The sequence below is a fragment of the Lissotriton vulgaris genome, chromosome 7 (genome assembly GCF_964263255.1).
Source record: "Lissotriton vulgaris chromosome 7, aLisVul1.2, whole genome shotgun sequence".
Classification (NCBI taxonomy): Eukaryota; Metazoa; Chordata; class Amphibia; order Caudata; family Salamandridae; genus Lissotriton; species Lissotriton vulgaris.
In genome coordinates, this window is record NC_141695.1 from 1,307,639,444 (window position 1) to 1,307,655,739 (window position 16,296).

General features: G+C 46.8%; 1 protein-coding gene across 2 annotated transcripts in view; it reads right to left on the reverse strand.

Annotated features, from left to right (window-relative positions):
* Positions 1 to 16,296, reverse strand: part of NIF3L1 (NGG1 interacting factor 3 like 1) — a 125,593-nt gene that overhangs the window by 33,717 nt on the left and 75,580 nt on the right. The window lies entirely within an intron of this gene.

Genomic DNA, 16,296 nt, shown 5'->3' on the forward strand with positions numbered 1-16,296 from the left:
GGTCCACCATGGAGCATCAAAGACTTGTTCATGATGCCTACAGCTGCAAATCTATGACGCGACTGCCTCTCATTGTGTAGGCACACATAAGTGCACCTACAAAATGATGTGGACATTTTATTTGTATTTTTTATTTACCGATCAGAGTTGGGGGGGGATTGAAGCAGGTGGGGAGGGGGAGCAGCACAGAGTTTGTAGAAGCAACACAAAGCAAGGATTAGAAGGGGGACCCCCAAAAAGGGCGCGGGTGAGGGGCAGCACCAATGTGGGTGCGGGTAGGGAGAAGTAACAAGGAGGGCATGTGTGGGGGGGTGGGGAGTAGCAAAGAGGATATGGATGGGGGAAGCACCAAGGAGGATATGGATGGGGAGGGAAAAACAAAAGGGTGAGAGAGAGAAAACAACAGAGAGGAGGCCGAAAACCACCATGAGATATTTGCGTTGTGCTGGGAGGAGAAGTACACAGGTGAGAAAGCATCATGGGCAGGTGAGAAGCACTGAAGCGTGGGCGCAACACGGAGAGCGGTGAGGGAGAAGCACACTAAGGAGACAGCTGGAAAACAAATGTACTCTTTTTTAGTGCTTAATTTTTTTTTTAAGTAGTTCCTAAAAGTGCCTAGTGGAAGCACACAAGTAATTTGGTATTGCTCTATCGGCGGGACAGACACAAGATTGACAAGGCAAGCCACTGAATAAGAAGCTGGCAAATGAGAGTGACAGTAAGGTCAACCAGTAGCAAGCAATAAGGAGGATGCAAGCCCCTCTGTGTTCTTGGTAAGCTCACAACAGTCTTCTACAACCAGACAGCTTGCGCTGTCTCGTAGACTTAATCTAAAAAGAAAACTTTAAAAATCCTCCATAAACTTAAGACTAATATTCAAGATAGAGATTGGCATGGCATGAGCATCATTTGCCAAAAGAATAAACATTAAAAGTGAATATATGCACCCAGGAAAAGACTGAAGCATAGAAGAACTAGAACAAAATTAATACCGTGTTGAATTCAATTCGATTTTTGTTTTTGCTTTAGGGTGTTGTGCTGAGTACTGTACCTAAGGCCTTGTATACATAGTTACCCCAGAACACAATATGCAGAAGCATCAGCAGGCGCACAGGATGTGTGTCACATGTGAGGTGGCACACAGTGTAGGCGCCTCCTTCCCCCATGAGCACAGATTTGAAGGGCGGTCGCAAAGATCATCCCAGGGACTATCCAGGAATCCCACAGTATATGAGTGCAGTCACACAGTGTTTTCGCTTGCGAGGTAATGCCTGGTCGCCACTTACAGGTGGGCCAACGACTTTGAACACCATGTATGCCCATCACTAATGTGCTGCTCAAGGTGCAGATGCAAATTTGCGTCTTGTAATCAGAAGCACTGTCCGGAATTGTATCCAATGCACCCAGTTATGTGTGTGACCTGAAGTAAAGAGGATTACAAAACAAGCATTTGCAATGCAATAGGTCTCGCATTAGGAAAGTTTGAAGTATTGGTATTGTAAATGACAATTTTTGTATGTATGTGTTAGTTTTGAAAATAGCTAAATTAATAGCTTTGTCATTTACAATGCCAATAGTTTTAAATTTCGCGAACGTGGCACCTATAGCATTTGTAATGCAATATGTGTTGTATTTACATGACTTAGATGTATTAATATTACAAATAACAATGGCTTTTATGTTTTTTAATATTTAATACTTAAATAAAAGTTATTGTAATTTATAATGGCAATAGCTTAAACTTTTGTAAATAACTTCTGGGAAGATTATGTTCAGTGTATTTTATTGTGATGAAATTCCAAGAACAGAAGTGAAATATTAACATCTTTTTGTGACATTTGTAATAAAGCTTGAAACATTGAGAGAATATATTAGAACCAGTTGTTGAATGGTTGCACAGAATGATGCTGTGGCGTTCAGTGGTGCTGAGTGATGCTGTGGCCTTCAGTGGTGCTGAGTGATGCTGTAGCCTTCAGTGGTGCTGAGTGATGATGTGGCCTTCAGTGGTGCTTAGTGATACTTTGGCCTTCAGTGGTGCTGAGTGATGCTGTGGCATTCAGTGGTGCTGAGCGATGCTGTGGCGTTCAGTGGTGCTGTGGCGTTGAGGGATGCTGTGGCGTTGAGGGATGCTGTGCGCGGAGTGGTGCTGTGGCGTTGAGGTGTGCTGAGTTATTCTGTGGCGCTGAGTGACATAGTTCAATCTTTATTATGTTTTGGAACTCCTTAGAGGTCCACATAAGAAAAGAGTACAATACAAAAATACCATTCACAGTGAGGGTAGACAAATCATAGCAATTACTAGAACACAAAGTGACACATTGATAGGCATACCAATATTCAAAAAGTTTCTAAAAAACATTTAAAAAAATTATAAATATAGAAGCAAAATCTCTCATTAGGGGGACTATGTAAGGCACTCATAAAAGAATTCACATTTACAATGCCCATTTGCAGACATATTTGTCTTAACCATTTGCTGCGATAAGGACGCAGCGCTGGGCATATAAAGAGTACATGTATTCGATCTTGAATAGATTGATTTTTTGAAAATCTGTTTATTAGCATAGTGGTTTGAGCAACACTACAGAGTTAACAGTAGAGTTCAAAGCAGAGTGAGCCGTGCCCCGTTGACATAATACCAGCTGAATCATCACACATTTTGTATTTGGTTGTATTACTAAACAAGTAAACGATCCCCTTAAAAAAAAAGGTGAAATCCCACCCCCCACCCGCAAAAATCTCCCCCGACACTCGTAGCACATACATTTATAAGTCTGATCATACTTGGCTGTACCCTTGGGTCCGTTCTTCCCATTAGTAGCACTCTATATAGTTAGTCATGGACAGCAGTAATTAAAGCACGGGGAATCCCGTGACATTGTCTAGTGCACTACCTGCGGTGCGGCACATTTGCGCCCAGTGTGGCAGGACTCAGTCCAGTGCTATGGCATCGACTCAACAGACTCCCCATCTCCCTCCGTTTCAAACATCCCCAATACAGCAAACCAATCCAGTGAAATCGGTGTTTTCCTGAGGCCCCTACATTCTTCGCGCTGCAGCGCCACCCCCTCCGCTTTGCCCCACCGTGACACCTCCGCCCTCCACCATTCGGGATCAGGTGGTTTGGGTGACTTCCACCTCATCGTAATTGCCCGTTTAGCCAGCAGTATGGCCATGTCAGCAAAGCGTGTCGCCACACTTCTAGTGTGCGCCGTGGGTCCCAGCCCCAGCAGCGCATACTCCAGGGTGAGCGGGTGTGGTAGGGCACCTGCACTTGTGAGGGATTCGTTGACAGTGGTCCAGTAGTAGCCCAGTTTGGGGCAGTCCCACAGCATATGGATTAGTGAAGCATCATCTGCGGTGCATCGGGGGCAAGTGTCTACTGCAGTAGGGAACATAGCGTGTATGTGGTGAGGTGTTAGATAAGCCCTATGGAGGAGCATGAGCTGGATGAACTTAAATTTGGGGTTTCTGGCCACCTTCTTGGGAAATTGGAGAATACGTTCCCATTCCTTGTCCCTTAGCGGTCTACCCACATCACCCTCCCACCTTACCCTGAGAGGTAGGAGCGGGATTGCTCTCCCCGTTCTGATGCTAACGGCCAGCCATTTAGTCAGGTGGCTCCCCGTCCCCATAAGGTACAGCATCGATGGTAAGGGGTTCGTGGGCGGTTCCACCCCCTCATGCGCCCATTTCCCAGCCACGTAATGGCGGAGGCCGGCATGTAGAAGGAAGGATCCCCCGGGGACACCATGTGTAGCCCTAAAGTCCCCGAAGGACAGCATTCGCCCTTCAGCAAAGAGGTCCCCTATAGTTGCCACCCCAGCATCGAGCCAAGGTGTGAGTGCGTGCATTGTGAGCGGGCCCATCTCCAACGGGATACCTAGTAGCGGGATTCTAGGGGCATAGGATGTCGCCGGTGTTGTGTACTTCAACGCCTTCCGCCAGTATCGGACAGCAAGCCGGAGTAGCGGTGGAGTGTTCCTGGGTAGGTCCGAGTGGGGCAGGAGCAAGGCATGGATCCTCCCTCTGGAGTGGTCTTCCTCCGTCATGTCAATTTCTTGTAAGTTCCGACCAGCCAGCCAGTATGCTAGCCATTGCAACTGACATGCGAAGTTGTAGGCCCTGAAGTCTGGCACTCCCATGCCCCCGGCTCCAGATGTGAGCTGCAGTTTGGCAAGGCCTATGCGCCGCCGCCCCGAGCCCCATACGAGTTCGGTGAGGAGCGTATCCAGCAATTTGAATGTCGACGCAGGGATCAGAAACGGCAAGTTGGTAAAATAGTAAATGAGGCGGGGGAGCATCACCATCTTGGAGATGGCTATTCTGCCGACCACCGATAGGGGCAATGACAACCAGAATTGAACTTGCGATTTAAGCGTTCTAATAGCACGGCCTATGTTGCCATCTAGCATGGCATCGGCATCCCTGTAGATCTGTATCCCGAGATAGCGGAAGGTGGTATCCGCCATCTGAAAGGTTTGCGGTGCGAAGGGTAGGGGTGCGAGCGGGCCAGGGTCGGCAAACGCGAACCCGTAGGACTTGGATTCGCTTATGGTGAGGCCCGACAAGTGTCTGAAGTTCTCGAATATCTGAGCTATAGGAGCCAGGTCTCCCCTCAGATCGCGGAGATATAGGATAATGTCATCGGCATAGGCGGACACCATATGGGTAGTCGCGCCCCTTCGAATGCCGCAGCGGGGAGCCTCCGTCCTGAGTTTACAGAGTAGCGGTTCAAGGGCCAGGATGAATAGGAGTGGGGAGAGCGGGCATCCCTGTCTGGTGCCCCTGGCTATGTCCACCGGCCCAGAGATGTATTTGGACGTGCGCACCCGGGCCGTAGGGCGGGTGTAGAGTAATGTGACCCATGCAATATATTCTGGCGGAATCCCAAACTTCTCGAGCGCAGCAAACATGAAATCCCATCTGAGGGAATCAAAAGCCTGCCTCAGGTCCAACGAGATGCAGCCTTCAGAGCCCAAGTCCGCCGGGTCTCGCAGCATCAGTTGGGCGAGCCTTCTAAGGTTCATGGCCGTGCTCCTTCCCGGCACAAACCCGCATTGGTCGGGGTGCACCAGGTGCGGGATGTACTGTGCCAGGCGCATTGCTAATACCTTACTTAGAATTTTGGAGTCGGTGTTAAGGAGGGACAACGGCCTGTAGTTATCTAGGTGCATGCCATCTTTGCCCGGTTTTAAGAGAGAGGTTATTAAGGCTTGTAGAGAGGACTGCGGTAGCATGGCCGTCCGTAGCGCTTCCAGGTAGACAGCGTGTAGGCGTGGGGCTAGAAGGTCTATGAACGTAGCGTAGAACTCAGCCGGTAGGCCATCTGTTCCAGGGGCTTTGCTCCTCGGGAGGGCGCGTATGGCCTGCCTAATCTCCGCGATAGTAATAGGTCGCTTCAGGTCCTCACATTGCCTAGTGGTGAGTCGGGGCAGGATTAATCCCCCCATAAAGTCTTCCAGCGCAGCCTCTGGGAGACATTGGTGGGGGCCATAGAGTGTAGTGTAATAGTCCCGGAATGCGGTATTTATCCCTATTTGGGTCGAGGCCAGTACACCGTCCTGATCGAGTATTTCTAAAAATCGGATGGTTCATTGGGGAGTCGCGTATAATACGAGCTAGTAGGGGGCCTGACCTATATCTTGAATAGATTGATGACAGAAGTTGCAAATTGCAGATACTCCATACCATTTAAACAAAAGATTATTTAGGGGTAACAAGTCTTGTCTCAATAAAAACCAAAATCTCCGAATACCATGAGGTAAATTCCAAGTAACGTAGGGTTGGATGGATTTTCTTGCGAATGAATCGGTAAGAAAATTAACACCCTTCTTAGCAAAGATTGAAGTAAAGTCTAGTCTATAGCTAAGATCCCAAGTAGCTTCTTTCAGGACAGACTTTAGCTGGGATACAGGAAGAGAAAAGAGAGTACTCTCTTCCAGCTGCAAGAGGGATATAGCTTTTCTAAAGTTGTTAACAATTAGGGAGTGTTCCCCTAGACTTCCCAGTAGTTCAGTCTTTAGGAGGAACCTCATAGTCCCCTCTTCTCCCCTGGCTATGCTTGCGACCCAACGTACCACGGCTGCCAGGCCCTGCACCCAGCTGCTGCGCAAGCCAAACTCAAGTCTGCAAGCTGCCACGGAGCAGGCAGAACTGACGGTGGATATGCTTCTTAGCAATTTTCCCTCCACCTTATTTAAGAAATCCCAGTGCTTAATATCAATTAGTTCTAAACCATATAGAAGGGTGGAAGGGACTTTTGCCCTAAAGACCTCCAATAAATGTGAAAAATGCCTTCTTCCCAATGCCGAGTACAGTGCACTTAAGCTTCTCCCTTGAGCTAAGGCCTTCCGGGCACTGCTATCGGTATGGGGTTTAGCGCTTAGATTATCACAAATTAATTTTCCGAGGAAAACATAACTCTTTACTACCTCCAGTTTGTCATCTCCCACAGACCAGGTAAAGTTCCTAAATTTATGTTTTTTCCGGCCTGTGATGCACATAATTTTGCTCTTGGATGCATTCATTTTAAAAAAATGAGCGGCTGCATACTGATGTAGAGCAAGGAGGCGTTTGGCGAGACCTTTGGGCATGAGATCCATTATTATGATGTCATCCGCATATAACATACATGAAATGTGTTTTCCGCCCAAGATTGGAGCTATACCATCGCAGGAGGAGAGAGAAGCAGGTAAATCAGCAATATATAACGAAAAAAGTAACGGGGCAAGAAGACAACCTTGCTTAAGGCCATTACATGAGGGGATAATCTTGGAGAGCCCCCTATCTCCTCCTTGCAGGACCTGGCACCAGGTGTCTGTATGTAGCAACTGGATCATATCTAGAAGATAAGGCGGCATTCCCATAGCAGAGAGCTTTCTCCACAGCAGTGGACGGTCAACCTTGTCAAATGCTGTGGAGAAGTCTATAAAGGCCACATAAACTCTTCCGCCACGTACCCTTATATATTTATCTATAATTGTCTGAAGAGCGGAAAGGTTATCCAGTGTTCCGTGACCCTTACGAAAGCCTACTTGTTCTAGGGGTAGGATTTGTTTTTGCGCCACCCAATCATTAATTAGGGATAATAAACATTTACAGAACACTTTCCCAATAGCGTCTAGGAGAGCAATTTGGCGATAGTTAATGGGTAAGTTTCTATCGCCCTTTTTGAACATAGGAACCAAAATACTCCCCTTCCAGGATGCTGGAATACATTTTTTAATGTAGCAAATCCTAAAAAGGGGAAATAGGATTTTACTCCAGGATACTGGATTTTGTTTCAAGACTGATATCGGGATTCCATCAGGACCCATGGCACCTGATGGACGCATGTCCCTTATAGCCAATTCTATAGATAGTTCTGAGGGGTATTCAGTTATAGAAATAGTATCTTCCTCAATTCCCCTAAGTTTCACTTGCAGATCATTCTTAGCATACAGACTTAAGATGTAATGGACCCAGGTTTGTTCGGAGATAGGGATTGGAAGTGGACGCACTCTAGAACCACATCCCTCCCCAATAAGGGTCCAGAATTGTCTAGAGTTCCCATGAACAGCGGCTTCCCGTAATCCAATCCATAACAGGTCCTCTTTTTCTCTTTTCATTTTTTTCTTTATCCTGCTTCTCCTCCTTTTAAGGAGAGATATTTTCTGAGATCTTTCTACTGCACCACATATGTATTGTTCCCTCACCAATTTATTTATTTCCTTATTAAGGGAAACAACTGCCTTAGGGAGGGTGTTTTTTTTCCTAATTAAATTCGATTTTTTAACGGCAGAGATGATCTCCTTTATGAAAGCATCAAAAGAGGACTGTTCCACCCCCTGCCAATTGCTTAAATTGGATAGTGTTTTTTCAAGAAGAGGTTCCAAACCCTTCATAGCTTTATAATCCCAGAAACATCTTCCTGTTTTTTGGAAGGTGACTACATCCCTATCAAGCGCCCAGGTGTCAGAATTAGGGGGCTCCAAAAAAAGCGTTAGTATAATGACATTATGGTCACTAAGGGTAGTGTCCATAACAACTAAATCCCTTAAGAGAGAGAAAATAGGGTGGTCAACGATTATGTAGTCTAAAATTGATTTGCTATTGAAGGAGCTATGAGTATAGTTTGCAAGAACATCGGATGGGAGCCTACCATTAACTATAAGTCCCTCCGTGCTATATAGTTCTTCCAGCAGCAATTTACCCCGTTTATTTGTTTTTATGGTATCTGGAAAGAGGGCTTGGGGTATCAGTAAAACCTCCTCTTTTTCTTTATTCCTAAATAGCTCCAAACTATGATTGGACACTTTACAATTTAAGTCACCAACTAACAAGAAATTAGAGAGAGGAGCTATTCTTTTAATTTGTCTAATAAAAATAAAAATTTTCTTCATCAAAGTATTAAAAAGATCACCTGGCGGAATATAGGCATTTATTATAACAAGGGGGTGTCTCTCCCCAGTTTTATCTAAGTTGTAGAGAGTCACTGCCTGAAAAAGGTTACTGGGATCTATATGGTGAGAGAAACTCGACTTTATTGTATTGGATAATAGGCAAGCAATTCCCCCTTTTGCATGACCTCTACTAGAGGGGGTTGCCGCCACCTCCAATACGTAGTAATCCTTCGCTATGTTCAATTTATCAGTACACCAGGTTTCCTGGATGCAGATTATATCGGCATTCAAAGAAAAAAGATATGATAATTTTTCAGGATTGTTATTGATGCCGGCAGCATTCCAAGAGATACCAGAAAAGATACTGCTAAAGGTGAGAGAACAATCTAGGGTTGTCCGTCACCTTAGTCGCCAGGGCACCAGGTAACCAATTCCATTGCTGTTCATTTTCAGTTATACCCCTATTTATTGTTATCGGGGGAGGAATAACATGTGTTACTATCCTTTTTGTTTTTGAGACACGAATTTTTAAGTCATCAAAAGGTTGAGAGAGACCAACCTGACCCAATCCCCTATGGTGACTATTCACAATATGATTATCAACACATGTAGCGGTAAACGGCACCACGTCAATCCCCTGACTCTGGAAAATTTCTGCTTTATTTAATATAAGATTCACTATCAGGTTTGAATAGAACCTTACCCTAGTAAATGACATAGACCCCGATCCCAATATTGTTACTAGGTCAATGTCGCTTGATTTAATTAATTTTAATCCCTCTATGTCTTTACAGCATTTCAGCAAAAAAGATCTATTCAGGCTTAAATCAATATCAAATAATGGGACGAAGTCCAAAAGCAGAGAGTCAGTACGGGTTTCCATAGCTTTATAAACAGAGTTTTGACCTAAGACTGCCTCCTCTGCCCGTGTATGAAAAGAAAGGGCAGAAGGATTTAAAGAAGTGGAAACCACAGGGACAGAGCTTCTTTCTTCTACCGCTAAGTGGTGGGTCATGAATTTTTCGTTTTCTACACCTTGTTCTATTGAATTTAATTTAGAACGATTCCTAATAATTTCATCAGAATTAACGGGAAGCCCCAAAAATTCAGTAGATGACCTAATTGAGTCATGCCTCAGAGAACCATTAACATTGTCATTCTCAACCTCAGCAGAGGAGGATTTAAAGGAAACTTGGGGATTCTCAAAGAGAATTTGTCTCTGCCTCCTCTTTTTAAATCTACGGAGAGACTTCCTCTTTTTTTTCCCCTTATGCTTTCCATGTTTTTCCACTTTTTCCTCCAATTCCGGCCCCTTAAAGTCTTGATCAAAAATAGGATATAATGCCTTTTCGGCATTAGCATTTGGTAGTACAATATTATTTTCCTCAGAAACAATATCTGGAATAGAATCACTTATACAATTATAAGCAGATGTTTTCAAAATAGGACGTAAGTCCTTCACTACGGGTGCAACCAGTATATTCTCAGTTAACAAACAAGGTGTATTAGCCAAAAGATTATTGAGAGGTATTGCGATAGGAGAATCTGGGCCACAGCTCCTTTCACAGGTTTTTGATAATAATGCCTTTAAAATTTGGGTAACGGAATCCAATACACAATCCGAGCTACCCACAAATTTATTCAGTAGCGTCAGAATTGAAGATAGCAAATATTCTAAGGAGAGTAAAAATTCAGATATAGGTTTCTCTGATAGTTTCAGGCTAGGATCATTAATAGCCTCAATCCCAGTTATATTGAGCATTGGAGTTTTAGACATATTTGACTGAAGAGAAAGATCTTGTGAGTTGGGAGAGGGGGTACTGCTAAAGAGGTGAAGACCCGAAGGTGTAGCACCCATTGGGGTCTTTACAGCTTCTAGTAATGCCCTAGGTACATCAACCAAATAACGTTCGCATAACACTGTGTCAATATCCAGGGACTGTGAGTCTTCGTTTATATCCTCCCTCAACTTAGAGAGGGAAAGTATCCCATTTTGCAAGACATTTACAGATGTTAATGGAGTCTTGATATTTTTGGGATTATCTGGGCTGGAAATTAAACATTTGTCATTCTCCAAATGTAAAGAAGTAGTAGATGGGATACCCACAGTAGTACATGAACTTAGACCCGGAGTTCCCGGTTCTACCTCCTTCGGATGATGGTTAAACGATGGGTTAGGTGATGAAATCAAGGAGACGCTCTTATTAGAAGCAGTATTTTCCTGGGGTACCCTATCTACCGCTTTCTCCCAGAGCTGGAAAATCTGGTTTTGGCCTTTCAACTGAATCGTTGAAACATTCTTATTTCGAAGTGGGTTTGATCTGGTCTTAGCTGTTGATCTTCCCCCCAACAGTCTTCCAGATCTTAGCTTTTTAGCAGTCATATTACAACTAATATCAAAATATGTGGAATAGAGAAATATACAATGCCAGTGAATAAGTTAAAATATATAACGCAAATACTATCTAATCACAAAGTCAGTCAATCGGAGGCATATATAAAGTCACTGAATAAGCAGCAATAGCCAACGTCTACATACAGTCAAAGGATTGAAAAATAAAATTATCTCTGTATTGACAGAAAATAATAAGAGGGCCCAGCCCAGCCTACTTTAGCCACTGAGGGCCACAGAGGGCCCGCTCTTTGTCCTGGCTTCGTCCGTGCTTTTGTCCACGCGCGTCCCGCGTTCGCGTATGATTAAATTTTTTAAGTACGAGGAAGAAAGGGGGTCGGGAAGAGGCACCAGGTGCGCGCGATGGAGAAGCGCTAGCACCTCTGGGCCTCGCAGTCCCGCTCCCGCTACTTGCGTAGAACGCTTCTCTCCTCAACTCGAGCAGCAAGAGTTCAAAGTGGAGCACACGGGCTCCTAGGTCCACAATCAGCGCCTCAGGGCGGAACAGCCCACGCAGTCAGGACACACAGCAGCGTTGGTGGAAGAAGAGCACAGAGTACAGGCAGGCAGAGCGAGCGGCTCTCCTAGATGAGAGGTAGTTGCTTAGAGCCCCGCTAAATATTCTGCTTACTGCTCACTTACTATTTGCTGAGTGCTCCTCCACTTGATGATTATGGCTTATGTGCACGCCGCAATCTCTGAAGACACAATTGGACCTTATGGCTTTGGTCACTTCTGTTGATGTCTGCTGCTGTGACTTCTAATCCGGGTCTCCCGCGGCCGCTCACTGTCAGCAGCGGTCCACAGCAGTCAGCCTGCCAGAATTAGTGCCTCAGGGAGATTAAGTTTGAGCGCCGCGTCAATCCGGACGCCAATTCCACCCGTTGGCTCCCACCGCTTGCTCAAACCCCTGCCAGGTACTAGCGCTGGGGGCCAAGGGCGCTGGAGCCAAGGGCCAGGAGCAAGAAGCCGGAAGCCGGGAGAACTTTTGCTGAGTGCCAAAACCAGGTACGAGCCAGGCGGGAGGCGGGCGGGGCTGCCGCTGAAGCGCTGAGAGGCGCTCACCGCTGCACACTGCTCACCGAGGAAGGAATGGCGACTGGAGACTTGGCCCTCTCGACCACTTAATCCCTTTTGGTCTTTCTCTCGGCACGGCACGGCGGGCTGGCGTCCTCTGACCGTTAGCCCGTTCCGTTCCGCTCGGCTCACTCTCGCCACTGACCTCGCTCAGCTCTCTGCTCGCCACTGACCTATTGGCTATACCAATGGCGCTGAGTGATGCTGAGTGATGCTGTGCCGCGGAGTAATGCTGTGGCGCAGAGTGATGCTGTGGCGCGGAGTGGTGCTGTGGCGCTGAGTGGTGCTGTGGCGCGGAGTGGTGCCTTGGCGCGGAGTGGTGCTGTGGCGCGGAGTGGTGCTGTGGCGCGGAGTGGTGCTGTGGCGCTGAGTGGTGCTGTGGCGCTGAGTGGTGCTGTGGAGTTGAGTGGTGCTGTGGAGTTGAGTGGTGCTGAGTGATGCTGTGGCATTGAGTAATGCTGAGTGATGCTGTGGCATTGAGTAATGGTGTGGCGCTGAGTAATGCTGTGGCGCTGAGTAATGCTGTGGCACTGAGTAATGCTGTGGCACTGAGTAATGCTGTGGGGCTGAGTAGTGCTGTGGGGCCGAGTAGTGCTGTGGCGCCGAGTAGTGCTGTGGCGCCGAGTAGTGCTGTGGCGCTGAGTGGTGCTGTTGCGCTGAGTGGTGCTGTGGCGCTGAGTGGTGCTGTGGCGCTGAGTGGTGCTGTGGCGCTGAGTGGTGCTGTGGCGCTGAGTGGTGCTGTGGCGTTGAGTGGTGCTGTGGCGTTGAGTGGTGCTGTGGCGTTGAGTGGTGCTGTGGCGTTGAGTGGTGCTGTGGCATTGAGTAGTGCTGTGGAGTTGAGTGGTGCTGTGGAGTTGAGTGGTGCTGAGTGATGCTGTGGCATGGAGTAATGCTGAGTAATGCTGTGGCGCTGAGTAATGCTGTGGCGCCGAGTAATGCTGTGGCGCCGAGTAATGCTGTGGCGCCGAGTAATGCTGTGGCGCCGAGTAATGCTGTGGCGCCGAGTAATGCTGTGGCGCCGAGTAATGCTGTGGCGCCGAATAATGCTGTGGCGCCGAGTAATGCTGTGGCGCTGAGGGGTTGTGTTGGAGGGATGATTTGGAGGGTGGAGTTGGAGGGTGGATTTTGATTTGGATGGTGTAGTTTGAGGGTGGAGTTGGAGGGGTGGAGATGGAGTCCGGAGTTGGAGTTGGAGGGTGGAGTTGGAGTCCGGAGTTGGAGTTGGAGGGTGGAGTTGGAGGGTGGAGTTGGAGTCCGGAGTTGGAGTTTGCGGGTGGATTTGGAGGGTGGCTTTGGAGTGTGGATTTTGAGGCTGGAGTTGTAGTTGGAGGGTGTATTTGGATGTTGGAGTTGGAGGGTGGAGTTAGATGGTGTTTTTGGAGGGTGGATTTGTACTTGGAGGAAGGAGTTGGAGTGTGGCATTGGCAGTAGTCGAGACCTAAACATATATACATAACTCTTATTTGTGCACAGGCTTGGATTGCCCTGATGGTGGTGGGGGAACGAGGCACTGACCGTGCCCATTGTCTGACATCATAAGTCACTGACAACATGAGCAGAACTCGTATGTACTTGCACTTGATGCTGCCACAAACATAAATTATTTAAGAAAAAGAAACAAACAAAGAAATGGTGACAAGTTCTTTGTTCCCACTGTCTTTTTAATGTGTGACCCCTAATTTGGGTGGGAAGGTTGGTGGCTGGGGGTTCCTCCTTTTGAAGCTTTTATTCAGTTTGGGGCTGGGTTCATATAGGTTTGTGAGGATTTTCTTTCAAAATATGTGCTTTCCGCTACATTTCTAAGAGTCTCCTACACTCCTTAAATTGAAGCGAGCAAGTCCAAAGCGATCCTTTTATAATAGTATACTAGTTTATATAAACACAACACGTGTCAGCCAGGGCGGAAAGCCTCGAATAGATGACAATAATGTCAAAGCCTGGAATTTATCACGATAAGCTGACGATGGTCTCAGAAGATAACCCCGCCCAACGCAGAGTCTTACTATGGCATACACTGTGCACACCTTTAACACACACTCATGCACCAAGGGGTATTCGTCAGCTATTGACAATAAATAGTCATGTTCGTTTATTCATCGGTTCTCTTAGCCCTGTGACTTCCAGCGCCCGCTGTCCAAGGGAGAAGCGCCGTTTAAAAATCAGAGGCACTCGGTTTTATCGACCTCAGAAGCATGAAGGCTTGGGTCTTTAAACGGAATTCTGCAGCAGGTACACTATTCTCCTGAGCTGCCTACACAGTTCTGAATGCATGGTTCTATTAGTTCCAAATAGCAAAGTTTCCAAGGAAACGAGCATTCTTTTCGAAATGTATCAGAGATATAAACTGCGGAACAGGAAACGTAGGTCTGACTGAGCGTACCTATTGTAGCATGGCGCATTGTCAGCTAGGGGTGTTTTATGGCGTAATGCAATTTGAATCAGCTTGAACAAGAATTTAAAAATGCTGTCAAATAGGAAGCGCTGTATAAATGCAATTTAATATATCAGAGCAAAGAGGCTCCAATATTGTGCATATATTTCTGTGTCGAGTGTGTTTTCGTTTCTAAATTACAGGAACACATGGATTCAACTCTTACTCCCTCACTTGAGAACTCCGTGTGATCCTGAGCAAATGGCTTCTGTTTTTTTATCCAAATGTGCCAATCATTGGGGCGTCTAGATGAGGGTTAGCTGGCTCTATGCGCTGCAAAGGGACATGGCGTTTTTATGAAGCATTTCAAACAGAGTAGTTTGTAAATGTTGGCAGCTTAAAATAAAGCTCCGTTAGAACTTGTGTTTGGTTTGCTGTGGTTGAATTGACCACAACCCCAATGGAAGGGGTTCAAAGTTTAAATGTCAGGTTTACTAGCATGTTAGCTAGCCCTGAGATTCGTTGTTTGTGTGCATGAACTGTCTTGGACGTTTTGTGACCAAATCAAGCCCCCTGTACGTTCACCCTGCATTGGGAGGAAACCTGTATCTCACATTTTTTTAAAAGACATGTTTATGAGCGTAGGGTCACTTCCTGATTTATTGATTCTGGTTTCCTGCAGATTTCTGCTTTTTAAGAGGAGAAATGCAGTGTGCTCAACCCTGTGGGTCTGTCGTGTTCAGACGTGAAATGTTTATCCTGCCTCGGATTTACACCTTCCAGGTGCTTCGAGCCTGCCATACTTGGCCCAGACTCCAAAAACACGAATCATCTCTCTCTACAGCCTCCGTTAGATAACAAGCAGAGTGTAACGATTTTTGAGCATTTGCAACAATATTTATTAATGCGTTTTTATAAAGCGCGGACTTTACCTGAAGCTGTCAGAGCGCTTTACAATCGTACCAGATACATTACATAAGGACTCCGTTTATTTGCACATTATGTAATGGTGCATTTTTATTGTAAAGCACACTAACACGTTTGGATGAGGTCTGCACTACATTCAAATACATAAATGAACAAGAGAACATTACAAGCGAACAAATTTCAAAAGCAAACGTTACATTACATGAGGCAAAAGTGACAATCGTGAGCAAACAAAATACAAGAGGAGCAAACGGTGCATCACAGGAGGAAAAAGAGACTACGCACGCACATGTACACGCACTACAGCACCCCGGTACGTCTAACTTCCCCTCCCAAGGTTCCAAAGGAGCCAGTCATCCCACTATGCTCTTGGCCTGGGTGGGATAATGCCTCCTCTCTCCCAGCCAGTACTCGGTGTCGGGGAGAGTGAGGGAAAGGGGCCACTCTCAGTGAGGTGGGGAAGAGAAGTCTCCATGCCGGGCAGTGGTCACAGCGCCGCCCGGGCTTTGCCGTCCAACTACCGTCCTACGAGAACAGGGCTAAGGATAGGTCTTGAACAATGTCACGTGACAGAAAGGACGCCAATGGGAGAGCGAGTACGTTCTGTGACGTAAGGCGGACTTCAAGGAAATCCTTGTTGTGCTAGAGAGACGCTGAATGCGGCGTAGTGGGTCAGCTCTACATCCTGTAATTCTGGGCAAGTCGTTTAATCACCCGGTGCCTACCAAAAGTGAATGTGTCCGTGTGTAATGCTGCCACCACCGCGGGATGAGAGCAGCCTGAGACACCCGGTGAGTGGGGGAGATGGGGGCTGTGTGTGTGCGTGTGAGCGGTGGTGGGGGGGGGGGGGGGAGGGGGTGCGTGGCTGTGTGTGTGCGTGTGAGGGGGGGTATGGGTGTGTGTGTGTGTGTGTGGTGTGTGTGCACGCGTGTGTGTATGTGTTCTCGGCTTCCTGGCAATCTGAGGCAGGGGATGTGCACGGCGCCGGCGTGCGCGCCCACGAGGTGCAATCGGCGCGTGTCCGAACCCTGTCTCAGATTCCCAGGAAACTGAAAACATTAGTTGTCGAGCTAGACCGCATGCGCAACTCTAGCTCGACCTAAAAAGGGATGGGTGGAATACATGAATTAATCTAAACTAAAGAC